This window comes from Saccopteryx bilineata, chromosome 2 (assembly GCF_036850765.1).
Source record: "Saccopteryx bilineata isolate mSacBil1 chromosome 2, mSacBil1_pri_phased_curated, whole genome shotgun sequence".
Classification (NCBI taxonomy): Eukaryota; Metazoa; Chordata; class Mammalia; order Chiroptera; family Emballonuridae; genus Saccopteryx; species Saccopteryx bilineata.
This window is the reverse complement of record NC_089491.1, coordinates 21,197,767-21,210,336: the sequence shown is the minus strand read 5'-3', so window position 1 is coordinate 21,210,336 and position 12,570 is coordinate 21,197,767. Positions and strand designations below refer to the sequence as shown.

The following is a 12,570-nucleotide window of genomic DNA, read 5'->3' as shown; positions in this document are numbered from 1 at the left end:
GCGTGAGTCTGCAAAGAGGCCTTTGACCCGAACCCAGTCGAGGCCGGGGAGAAACTTCCAGTTTCTGGGCCCAGATTTTGCTAATTGAGTGGTTTCAAATCTCAACTCTAAGTAACTGAAAATCAACTGGATTGGATTACAGATATCTCCTCAAAGAAGCAGACTCTTCCCTAAAACGCTCAGCTGTTTCCAGTCTCGCCAGCTCCCCTCCCACCTCCTTGCTGCCTGTCTGGCTGTGGATAGACTGTCATCTTCGGCATCTTGCTCTTGGACTCAGCCATTTTGCTCTTCTTCTTTTAGCTCTTAACAAACACAGCACCACCTTACCATCTGTCCTGTCTTGACCTTATTTCCCTTAAGCCTTTCTCCGAATAGGGCCACCATCTTCCAAAGATCCTAGCTCTTTGGTTTAAGGGTAGAACAATAACACTGGGTAATATGGTGAGCACGTGGACTGGGAGTCTAGGCCAATGCCAAGCTTTTGACCTACATTGTCTCTTCAATTCTCATTTCAGTCTCACAAGGTTTGTTATCCCCATTACACCTTTATTCTCATTATACCCAGTTGATATATGAAGACCCTGTCTTAGAGAAGTTAAGAAACTTGCCCAAGGCCATGCAGCTAGTGAGAGGCTGGGATTGGGACTCCACAGGCCTGGCTCCAGAGCCCCTGCTTGTGATTGCTCAGTTCTCTGTTTTCCAGCAATCCTGGACCATCCCAGGAGGGGAGGGAGAGGCTGACAGTCACAGTCCTGCTGCAGGACCAGTGTGGGAGCCCATCGTCTGCAGATTCAAGCTCAGGTCTCAGCATGGCTCTCCGGCCTCTCCCTGGTTGCTCTGCACTCAGACCCTGGCCACACTGGACTATTTCCCCTTCTCCAGATTCCCCATGACTTTCATGTTTAGGCTGTTCCTTCTGTCCTATGTTGGTTGACTTCTCTCTGTTGTCTCTGCTGGATTCAATTCCCAACCTCCAAGGCGTGGCACCTTCCTGAGACACCTTTCTCAGGCTTGCATCAGAAGTCATGGCTTCCCCCTCTGCATGCCCATAGTATCTTGTTTATCCTCAGCACAATGTGGTAGGCAGCTGTGTTTCACTTGCGAGACTGTGGGCTCCTTGAAAGCCAGTGGAAGCCATATTTTATTTATTCTTCTGTTACTGCCTGGTCCTTAGTAGATATGGTAGAATTGAATTGGGTCACACAGTTCAGGGTCTAGAATCTAGATGAGGAAACTGAGGCTCACAAATAGGAAGTGACCCGGTCAGGGTCATGGGATAAGTCAGTGGCAGTGGACTAGAAAACCAAGGTCTCCTGACCCTCTTGACTCTGAGCTTTTTCTGTGGCCCCTCAGCCTTGCAAGACCAGAGCCTGGATCACCTCTTGGTTTATTAAGCGATCTGGCCAGGTTCACGCCAGGGTCATGGATTCTATCACATTGTGTGCTGACTCCTGTGAGTCCTCAGAGCAGAAGGAGACATGCCTGGAACTGCTCCTGTGGTACTCTCCCCCTCTCCGGAGCCCCTTACTCTCGGAGAAAACTCGAGTACGATTCTGAACATCTGGGTTCAAATACTGAGTTTTCTGGTAACTCACCGTGTGACTTTGGGCAAATTATTTCACTTATCTTCAACACAAACCCCTAAAATTGGAGAATATATTATTTACTTTATAAGTGATTAGAAATTTGATAGAACGACTGCATCTTTGAATGTGGAGCTGAAAAACTCCCCGGACTGAGATCAATTGATTAATAAGCTGATTTGTAGAAACTAAGACCAAGAGAGGCAAGAACTTGGCCAACGGCACAAGGTTGGTGCTAGAGCTGGAACTAGGACCCAACCCCCTACCTTTTAGGCCAGAGCTCCTCTTTAGTCACTTTTGAAGAATGTGACAGGTTGGGAAGGGGGAGGGACACAGATTGTTTCAGACAAGCTCGTGTCATCTCACTCAGCTGCGTTGTCATGAGGAAAAGTAAGTTATCACTTTGGACTGTAATGGAAATAGTGAGAAATGACCCAGCTACAGGAGTGGGGAGAGGCTGTCAGGTCGCCGGCTTGTCTGTAAGTCCCCAGTGTGTGTTCTTGCTGGAGTGGAATGAAAGAGGCTGGCGGGTTTCACCTGGAGGTCGGAGCATGGCAGGACTGGTGGAGAGCTCCCTGTGGTCTGTTCTAAAAATAGCAGTGGGATCAGAGCTGAGGGGAAGAGGAGGGGGCGCCTTCAGGGGCTGGGTGGACCTCACCCCCTTCCTCTTCCTGCCAGGCCCTTTGTGAGGAAGTGTTATAGATTCAGAGAATTTAGATCTGGGAGGGTCCTGGAGCCATCAGCCTGCACGTCTCCTTCTCCTACAGAAGAGGAGGCTCCGGAGGCCGGGAGAGGGGAAAGGACTGGCCAGCAGCCACCGAGCCCAGGGACAAGGTCCCAGAGGGTAGGCTGTCTTCCTCCTGCTGTTTCAGCAGGACGGCTGCAGGCCTTGTGAGGCTTTCTCTCACCACCTCTGGGCAAACACAGGGCCTGGGAATTCTTGGGGCCGGATATGGTCAGGCTTCCTGAGAGTCGCCCAGCAGGCGAGGAGTCCCCCTCTGGTCTGCCCTGAGCTCTGACCTTGGCCAGTTGGCCTTTCAGCGCCAGGCCTTCCCTTGCCTTCCTTTTGCTGGTGGCTTCATCCTTGCTGATATGTCCTTCTATCGCCCCCTGGACTGTCTGCAGGGAGAGATGACAAGAGCAGGCATAGAAGTGGTCGGAACACAGAGGGTCTCGTAGCTTGGGACTTTTTTTCTGGCCTGCCCCAGGAACAAGCAGAGGCAGCTAATGTAGAGTCTGGTGCCTTGGCCTAATTAGAGGCAGGCATGCCGGGGTTCAAAACCTGCTGTGTCCCTCACTGGCTTTGGGATTCCTTGTGGGTCACCTAGCGTCTGTCAAATGAAAGGAGACACCTATCTCACTGGGGTTCTTCTGAGGATTAAACGGATGGTCTCTGCAAGGTGCGGAGCATGTAGCAGGCGTCCCCAAACTACGGCCCGCGGGCCACATGCGGCCACCTGAAGCCATTTATCCAGCCCTCCACCGCACTTCCGGAAGGGGCACCTCTTTCATTGGTAGTCAGTGAGAGGAGCACTGTATGTGGCGGCCCTCCAATGGTCTGAGGTACAGTGAACTGGCCCCCTGTGTAAAAAGTTTGGAGAGCCCTGATTTTGTAGAGGGTACTCACTAAAGGTAGCTATGATCTCGCGTGAACAAATGCTTAACTCTCTGAAACTCCTTCCTGAGGCCTCCATCCATGGGGGCATGACAGGTGTTTGTTTTTAATGCAGTTGATAATTTTTGTTGTGCTGTTGCAAAGGTTTCTTACGTTTATGATAAAGAAAACATTTAATACAGGTGAACCAGGTGAAGGAAATGAAGTTCTCCCTTAATCCAACATCCAAAGATAACTACTGTTAACATTTTGGGTCATATCCTAGTCAGGCAATTGTTTATACACATATATCTTATTTGCAAATTGAAGTTACTAGTGCACAGTTTTCTAACTCACTTTTTCCGCATTTAACAATACAGTGTACTAATGTTTCTATATCAATGAATATTCCTCGACAACATCATTTTTAGTGCCTGCAGAATATTTCAGATGAAACAGGGTTTATTTAAATAATCTCCAGAAGTTTAACATTTAGTTTGATTCCAGTTTTTGTTACAAGAATCTGATATTTTTAAAAAAAATCCTTGTAGGTATATCTTGGTATCTCCAGCCTCCAATGAACACTATTGACCCTCCACAAATATGTGTTGGATGAATGAATATTTTGTTAGAATCAATTCCTGGTAGTAGAGTTTCCAAGTCAATGAGTATGTATTTATAAAAGATGTTCTTGATGCCTATTGCCAAATGACTCTCCAGAATGGTTGCGCTATTTAATCCATACTTCAGCATGACTGATTCATCCTGCTTTGCCCAGAACTTTCTCTTTTGAGTATGGGAAGTCCTGCTTCCTGAGAAACCACTTAGTCCCGAGCAAACTGATACAGTCTGGGTAAGAGAATGCCCATTTCCCCACAACCTCACCAACACCGAGTATTTTTACATTTTGTAGTAGGTTCATTTCTTGGATTACTAGAGATGTTGAATATTTATTTATATGCCTTTTCATCACTTATGTTATCTCTTTTGTGAGTAGCCTGTTCCAGTTTTTCTTGCTCATTTTCTATTGGGTTGTTCATGGTTCAGTCATTAATTCACAGGAACGCTTTACATAATGAGGATATTTGTGTTAACTTTTGTCTTTTTTAAATCATATATATTTCTGATTTTTTTAAAGTATTTTTTATTTACTTTTTTTTTTTTTTAGATTTTATTTATTCATTTTTTTTTATTAGAGAGATATGGGAGAGAGAGAGAGAGATAGAGAGAGAGAGAGAGAGAGAACAGGGGGAGGAGCAGGAAGCATCAACTCCCATATGTGCCTTGACCAGGCAAACCCAGGGTTTTGAACCGGGGACCTCAGCATTCCAGGTCGACGCTTTATCCACTGCGCCACCACAGGTCAGGCCTATATATTTCTGATTTATAGGTAGTCACATTTATAAATTGTTTTGGTAGCAGCTTTATTGAGATATTATTCACATTCCCTAAAAATATCCAGTGGTTTTTTTTTTTTAAATTTTTTTTTTTCTTACAGAGGCAGAGATAGACAGGGACAGACAGACAGGAACAGAGAGCGATGAGAAGCATCAATCATCAGTTTCTCGTTGCGCATTGCGACTTCTTAGTTGTTCATTGATTGCTTTCTCACATGTGCCTTGACCGTGGGCCTCCAGCAGACCGAGTAACCCCCTGCTGGAGCCAGCAACCTTGGGTCCAAGCTGGTGAGCTCTTTGCTCAAGCCAGATGAGCCCGCGCTCAAGCTGGCGACCTCGGGGTCTCGAACCTGGGTCCTTCCGCATCCCAGTTCGACGCTCCATCCACTGCGCCACCACCTGGTCAGGCAATATCCAGTGGTTTTATAATAGACTCAAAGACTTATGTGACTATCACAATTAATTTTACAGTATTTTCATTATTTCCAAAAGAAACCAAATCCTGTACCAATTCTCTTATCTCCTCAAGCCATAAGCAACCACTAATCCATTTCTGTCTCTCTAGATTTGGACATTTCATATAAATAGAATCATAGTATTTGGTCTTTTGTGACTGGTTTCTTTCATTCCATTTAATGTTTGTAAGGTTCATCCATGTCGTATGTGTCATTCCTTTTTATGGCCGAATAGTATTCTATTGATGGAGCTACCACATTTGTTTATTCATTTATCTGTTGATGAACATCTGAGTCATTTTTTATTCCTGGCTATTATGAACAATGCTGCTGTAAGCGTTTGTGTGAACATTTTAATGTGGACTTATGTTTTCATTTCTCTTGGGTATTTACCTAGTAGTGGAATTGTTGGGTCAAGTAAGAACTCCATGTTTAAATTTTTGAGGCACTACTAGATTGTTTTCCAAAGTGGTCTCATGAATTTACATGCCCATCATCAGTATATAAGGATCCTAATTTCTCCACATTCTGACACTCATTATTTGCCCATTTCTTAAATTATAGCCATCCCAGTGGGTGTGAAGTAGTATCTCACTGTGCTTGTGAATTGTGTTTTCTGATGACTAATATTATGTCTATAAGTTTTTAAAAATACTTTATCCTTTGGTGTTATGGTAGTCCCCCAGGATTATATAATAGTCATTGTCCTTCTCTTGAACATGATTTTATTTCTCACCTTTTAACATTTTAGCCTGTTTGGAATTCACGTTGGTGTATGGTAGGAGGCAGAATGCTTTTCGTTTTTCTCAGTTATTTGTTTCAATGCTTTCACGTTGTGTTAGCATAAGTACCCTCATCTTGCTCTTCTTTAAATTTTTATTCTCACTTAGTTGTTCTGTTAAGTGAAATTTAGCATAATTTTATTCAGTCCCTACCTCTTCCCTGCCCTCCCCAAAAACCTTATTGAGATTTTGATTGTACTTATATTAAAAATACACATCAAAAAGAGAAATATTGAGGTCTATACAATACTGCTTTCCCACCCAGGAATAGGATTAGATCTCCTCATTTATTCAAATCTTTTACTATTTCCCAAGTAAAGTTTTGAAAAAAAATATTTTTTTCATATAGGTCTTATACATTTTTGTTAGACTTATTTGAGGAAATTAAAAATTTTAAATCTGCCTGACCAGGTGGTGGCGCAGTGGATAGAGCGTTGGACTGGGATGCGGAGGACCTAGGTTCGAGACCCCGAGGTTGCCAGCTTGAGCGCGGGCTCATCTGGTTTGAGCAAAGCTCACCAGCTTGGACCCAAGGTCGCTGGCTCGAGCAAGGGGTTACTTGATCTGCTGTAGCCCCACGGTCAAGGCACATATGAGAAAGCAATCAATGAACAACTAAGGTGTCACAACGAAAAACTAATGATTGATGCTTCTCATCTCTCTCCGTTCCTGTCTGTCTGTCCCTATCTACTATCTATCCCTCTCTCTGACTCTCTCTCTGTCTCTGTAAAAAAAAAAAAATCTATTTACAAATAGAAATATTTATTTAGCATTATATATGTTCTTTGATAATATACTTTTTTGTACAGAGATTGTACAAAAAAATCTGAAACATTACTCAGTGGTAGAGCATCAGCCTGGTGTGTGGAAGTCCCATGTTCGATTCCCAGCCAGGGCACACAGGAGAAGCGCCCATCTGCTTCTCTACCCTTCCCCCTCTCCTTTGTCTCTTTCTCTCTCTTCCCTTCCTTCAGCCAGGGCTCCAATGGAGCAAAATTGGCCCAGGCACTGAAGATGGCTTCGTGACCTCCGCCTCAGGTGCTAGAATGGCTCTGGTTGCAAAGGAGCAAAGTCCCAGAGGGGCAGAGCATCGCCCCCTAGTAGGCATGCTGGGTGAATCCTGGTCAGGCACATGTGGGAGTCTGTCCCTCTGCCTCTCTGCTTCTCACTCCAGAAAAATACAAAAAAAAGAAAGAAAAGAAAGAAAAAATATCTCCCTTCCCCCAGCTCTGCTATAAGTTTGGTATGGTTTCTCCAAACATTATTCCATGCACATATGTAGACATATACCATGTTTTATTGTACTAAAGTTTCTATAACTAATTTTTTAAAACTAAATATAGCACTAAATAAATCTTTTACATGGCACCTCAAGTTCTCTCTCTCTTTAGAAGCCAATGAACCATAATTTATTCACCTACTCCCCTGTTGATGTGCAGTCAGGTGTTTCCAGTGTTTTGATATTATGAGCAAGGCTGCAATAAACATTCTGACGATGCCCTACTGCATTTTCCTGTAGGACAGAGTGTGACACTCACTACCAAAGTGCTTTACAACCACTTTCCTTCTGTTTAAACACGTCATCTACCCCTTACTATTCTTATTATCCCCATTCCACAGATGAGAAAGCAAAGGCACAGAGAGACTAAGGAAATGCGCAATTTACATTCCTGTTAACAGTAAATGAAAATGAATGATGTTGACTGTCTCTTCACATTTATTAGTCATTTATACTTGTTCTTTGGCTCGTCAGTTCATATCTGTTGCCCAGTTTTCTACTGGGGCTTTTGTCCTATTTGTAAGATTCCTTTATATGGTTAGAATATTAACCATTTACTTATCATATAGATTACAAGTATTTTTTCCACTTTCCCGTTTGTTTTGTAACTTTATTTATGGTATCTTTTATCATTCAGAAGTTTAACGCTTTTTTTGTAATAAAATCTTTTTGTAATCAATTCTTTTTTGGGTGGTAGAGGGCTATACTTTCTAAGGCCTTTCATACTCCAAGAGTATAACAAATATTCTATGTTTTATTCAAATACATTCATATTTTCAGTTTATTTTCAGGTAATTTAGTGTCTGGTGTCAGATAGAGCTCTCATTAATTTTTTTTCTTAAATGGTTAATTTTTCCAAACCTATTTTTTGGTGTCATCTTTCCTTTTCTCACTTACAGACCAAATTTCCACACATAGGTGGGTGGGTTTTGAATGCTCTTATTTCCCTCATTAATCTCATAAATGAAACTTAATTACTATTGTTTCATAATGTTTTAATAGTAGTCAACATCTCAAGGCCAATCCCCATTACTGTGTAAAATTCCCTCTGAAGTTATACACCCTAGTTCTAGTCTGCCGGTGGTTTTACCCTTACTTTTTCTTTCTTTCTTTCCTTTTTTATTCAGTGAGAGAAAGGGAGATAGAGACAGACTCCTTCATGCACCCTGACCAGGATCCACCCAGCAAGACCACTAGGGGGCAATGCACTGTCCATCTGGGTTGTTGTTCTGTTGCTCAGCAACTGAGCTCTTCATAGTGCCTGAGATGGAGGCCATGGAGCCATCCTCAGCAGTCAGGGCCAACTTGTTCCAATCGAGCCATGGCTGTGAGAGGGGAAGAGCAAGAGAAAGAAAGAGTGAGAGAGAGAAGCGAGAAGGGGAGGGGTGGAGAAGCAGGTGGTCATTTCTCTTGTGTGCCCTGACTGGGAATTGAACTGAGGACATCCACACACTGGGCCGACACTCTACCACTGAGCCAATCAGCCAGGGCTATCCTTACTTTTTCACAAACATTTAAATATCAGGAATGAAACCTGCTCTAGGATACTTTTCCCTTATCAACCACAATGAGCGTGTGGGTGGCGCATACTTCTCTTTGCTTTTCTTCATGCCTCCTCAGGATTGTTGAAATCATCTAGACTTTTAGTTTCTGTTTTTAAACATTAGTTCCGTTAAGTCTTAAGAATTGTTTCTTTAAATTGCATTTAACTTTTCAGTTATGTTATCAGTGGTTAACTAAATGTTTCTGGCTTCACTGTTTCTTAGTCTCTCATATACTTCATCACCGCACTCTTGACTTCTGGATTTTGATTCATTTTTTTGTCTGGGGAGTTTTCTTGAATGATTGTTCCAGAAAGGGTTTGTGGGTAGCATACGTTATTAGTCTTTGTAAGTCTGAAAATACTTGCCCCTTTCCTGAGTAGAGAAACCCAGGCTAACGGTCCTTGTCCCCCAGAAACCGGGAGCAGCGTGTGTCATCCCAGCCTCCAGTGTTGTAACCAGTGCAACCTTTGCTCAGGGCTCTCAGATTTCTTTGTGGAAACGAGCAGGTTTCTCTTTCCAATCATTGGAATTCAGAGATTTCATTAGATTATTTCTAGTTGTTTGTCCTCTTTGGTATTTTTTCCTGGTACTAACTTCAGCTCTTTCAGTCTGAAGACTCAAGTCCTTCCTCAGTTCAGGGAAATGTTTTATTCATTTTTGGAATTATTTTCTATGTGTCAAATTCCCTCTAGATTTTCTACTAAAAAAAAGTAATAATGATAGTGGAACCTAATGTTAATTAAATGTGCTTTATCCTTCTGCTATAATATGTAATCTGCCCACCACTATTGTTACTTTACAGATAAAGAAACAAAGGAGCAGAAAGTTAAGCAGATTGTACAAGGCCTCATAGCTAGGAGGCGTAGGCCATGATCAGAACCCAGGCGTCTGACTCCAGGGCCCAGGTTCTTAGCTACTATGTTATATTCTCTGCTTATCAACACCAATCCTCAGACCTGACTCAGACCCTGACCCAATACCCTACGGTAAGGATTTGAATATTGACAGTGGGAGAAAATATGGGGATGCTAGAATGGTGGAAGCGAAACAGCTTGGAAGACTAGACCAAAGAGGAGCGGGTTTCATAAAGGTTCCCAGTGAGTTTAGGGCTGGAGACCTCCCCCCCCCCCCTCTGCTCAGCCACCCTCTTCAGGCTTCACCTCTGTCCCCGGGACTGCTACATGTCTCCTTGTGGATCTCCTCTCCAAACGGCAGCTACAATGACCACTCCTAAAGAACAAACCTGGTCTCCTTCTCACTGTGGAGTGTTCGTTGAACGACTGCCTGAGCGAACAAGTAATGTCAGAATGCCTGTGGTGTGTCAGACACTGTGCTAAGTACTGGTGATATGGTGTCCGTTAGTCAGAAGTCTTCCAGTTGCAAGTGACAAGAGCCCAACTCAAATTAGCTTCAGCCAGAAAGTGGGATTGATGGGGTCCTGGAGAGTGGCTTCAGGTATAGCTGAGTTCAGGACCTGAGCAATAGCACTAAGAACTGGCCTTATCCCTTCCATCTCTTGATTTTGCCTATTTATGTGTTGGCTCACTCCCTTAGTGGTGACAGTAATGCTGCCAGAAGTATCTGGGTTATGGCCTCTGATTTGGTGGCCTGGGCAGAGGCCCAACAGTTCAAGCAGGGGGTGGACTCAAGGGAGTGTGTGGATAAACCGCATCTCGAAGCCAAGGTCACCAGGCTGGCCTCCACATAGTTTAGTCTGTTGCTCCGTGCTGAACACTTCCCAGGGACTCGGGTAGTCAGGACACAGCCTGTCCCCAGAGCTGGCACAAGCTCTGTGGGTCGAGGATTGCTCCCCAAAAGCCTGAAATCTTAGGCCAGCATATGGCTGCTTAGACTGGAACCAGGAGGGGTGACAGTCACAGCTTTGAGCCATCCTGAGCTGCTGCAGCTGCCCAAGGTCAGTCTGAGCCTGAGGAGGTGACTGTGACAGGCACCTGGCTGGAGGCAGAGTCCGGCCAGTGACAGCTCGCAGGGCCAGCTCTCCAGGGGGACGTTTGGTATCCTGGCTCTCATTGCCTGTGAGCTTCTTCTTGCTGTCCCCAAGTGATACAGTTCCCAGGAGCAAGCCGGGAACTGTCCTCGCTACCTGAAGTGGCTGAAGGAGAGGCAGGTGACGGCAGGCGGGAGGAGACATTTTGGGACAAGAGTTGGAGGCAGAGCATACAGGCTGAGCATTTAGGCATAGGAGCTGTACGGCCTGTTTGCTCTTATTTTTGCCACGTGGCCTTTCTGAACCTTAGTGCTTCCATCTGTAAGATGGGGATGATGGTAGTAGCCTGCTGCTCCATCACTGTTCATGATGATGCTATTGGTACATGCCAGACGCCATGTCCCGTCCTTATCTCTCAGGCCTTCCCCAGCTAGCACGTCTAACTTTGATCTTTACGTTGACCTTCTCAAGGTAAATTCTGTCCTTTTACAGATGGTAACAACAATGACAACATGACAATGATACTCTTATTTGTTGAGTGCTTACCGTATGCCAGGCACTCCACACATGCTAGCTCATTTAGTTCCCACAGGGCCCAGTGAGGCTGATGGTAATAGCTCCATTGTACAGATGAGGAAACTGAGATTCAGAGCCATTGAAGTGACCTGCCCAACATAACTCACACTCAGATTTTTTGGATTCCAAAGTCTGCATTCTTTCTAAATAGCACTGTCTGAAACTAGTCAGTGAGAGAGCCTGGCGGGGCCCGGACTGACCTTTGAAGGGGAGGAGTGGGACTGCAGCAGCAAGACGCCATGCAGCCTCAGTTTAGAGATGTAGCTGAGGCCAGGAGGGGGCAGAGACTTGCCCCGGGCTCTGCAGGCTACAGGCCAGAACTCCCTTAGGGTCTAAACCTACAGGTATCTGTTCTGTCTCATCCCACTCCTTGCAGCATGTGCCCCACGATTAAGGCAAGTGCCAGCAGGAAGAGCCGGTACATGGCCTTACGAGCAGTGGGAGAGTGTGTTCCCTGCCCTGGTGATAGGGTCCTAGAGGCCAGAATCGGTAGGGTAGTCCGTGCGTGCAGCATCAGTGCCAGGGACAGCCATGGCCACTTTCAAATTAGACCCTGGGAGCAGGCTGCTTCCCTGTCAGGCTGTGTCCATAGTTCTGAGCACAGGCTCCAGCACATAGTAGGGATCCAGTGATTATGGAAATAATGAACAAATGTTTCTTGACAGACTGGTGGGTGGGCCTTTCTACATGGAATCCATAGACTCCCAAACCAGGGCTGTGAGACCCATGGAGTGAGAGCCCAGAACTTCCTAAGTGGGTTAGCAGATCCGAAGCCTGGGCTCCGTGGGCATATTCAGACCAGTCCACAGTTTCGCAAGGCAGCCCAGGGTCATCACCCACTTCTGCAGCAGGTTGGGGCAGCAGTGGGGCTCTGTAGAAGGTGAGGCCAGAGTGGCCCAGGTCAGGCTTCCGTTACCCTAGACACCCAGGCACAGGCCTGACCATTTCACTGTCCCGGCCGACGAGAGCCCGAGCAGCTGAGAGTGGGGGTGGGGACTGGTCTTAGCTTGTCATACACTCTGGAATTCCTAGGACCACACCTCTTCCTCGCTTGTGCCATTTCCGTCATAGTGGCATCACCCTCCTCTCCACCATGGAACAAAATCCTAGGGGACTTTGGATCAGAAGCTAGGATGAGGAAGCTCATTGAAGCCTTTGGCAGGTACCCTCTTTTCTCCCCGGAGGGCACTACTAAGGCTCAGCCTCCCCCAGGTAGGGCCTGCAGGGGGCAGACGGGTGGGTTTCTGTCCGAGCAGGGCTCATGATGGGGTCTTGGGGACACAGGCCTGGAAGTACCAGGTGTAAGCAGTGGAGGCAGGAGGGGAGGGAGGAGGGAACCTGGCTGGGTGCAGGAGGACAGGCAGTGGAGGCAGGAGGGGAGGGAGGAGGGAACCTGGCTGGGTGCAGGAGGA

The 12,570-nt window shown here is 45.6% G+C and overlaps 1 protein-coding gene across 3 annotated transcripts in view; it reads left to right on the top strand.

The window, feature by feature from the left end:
- Positions 1-12,570, top strand: part of RGS3 (regulator of G protein signaling 3) — a 121,630-nt gene that overhangs the window by 71,166 nt on the left and 37,894 nt on the right. The window lies entirely within an intron of this gene.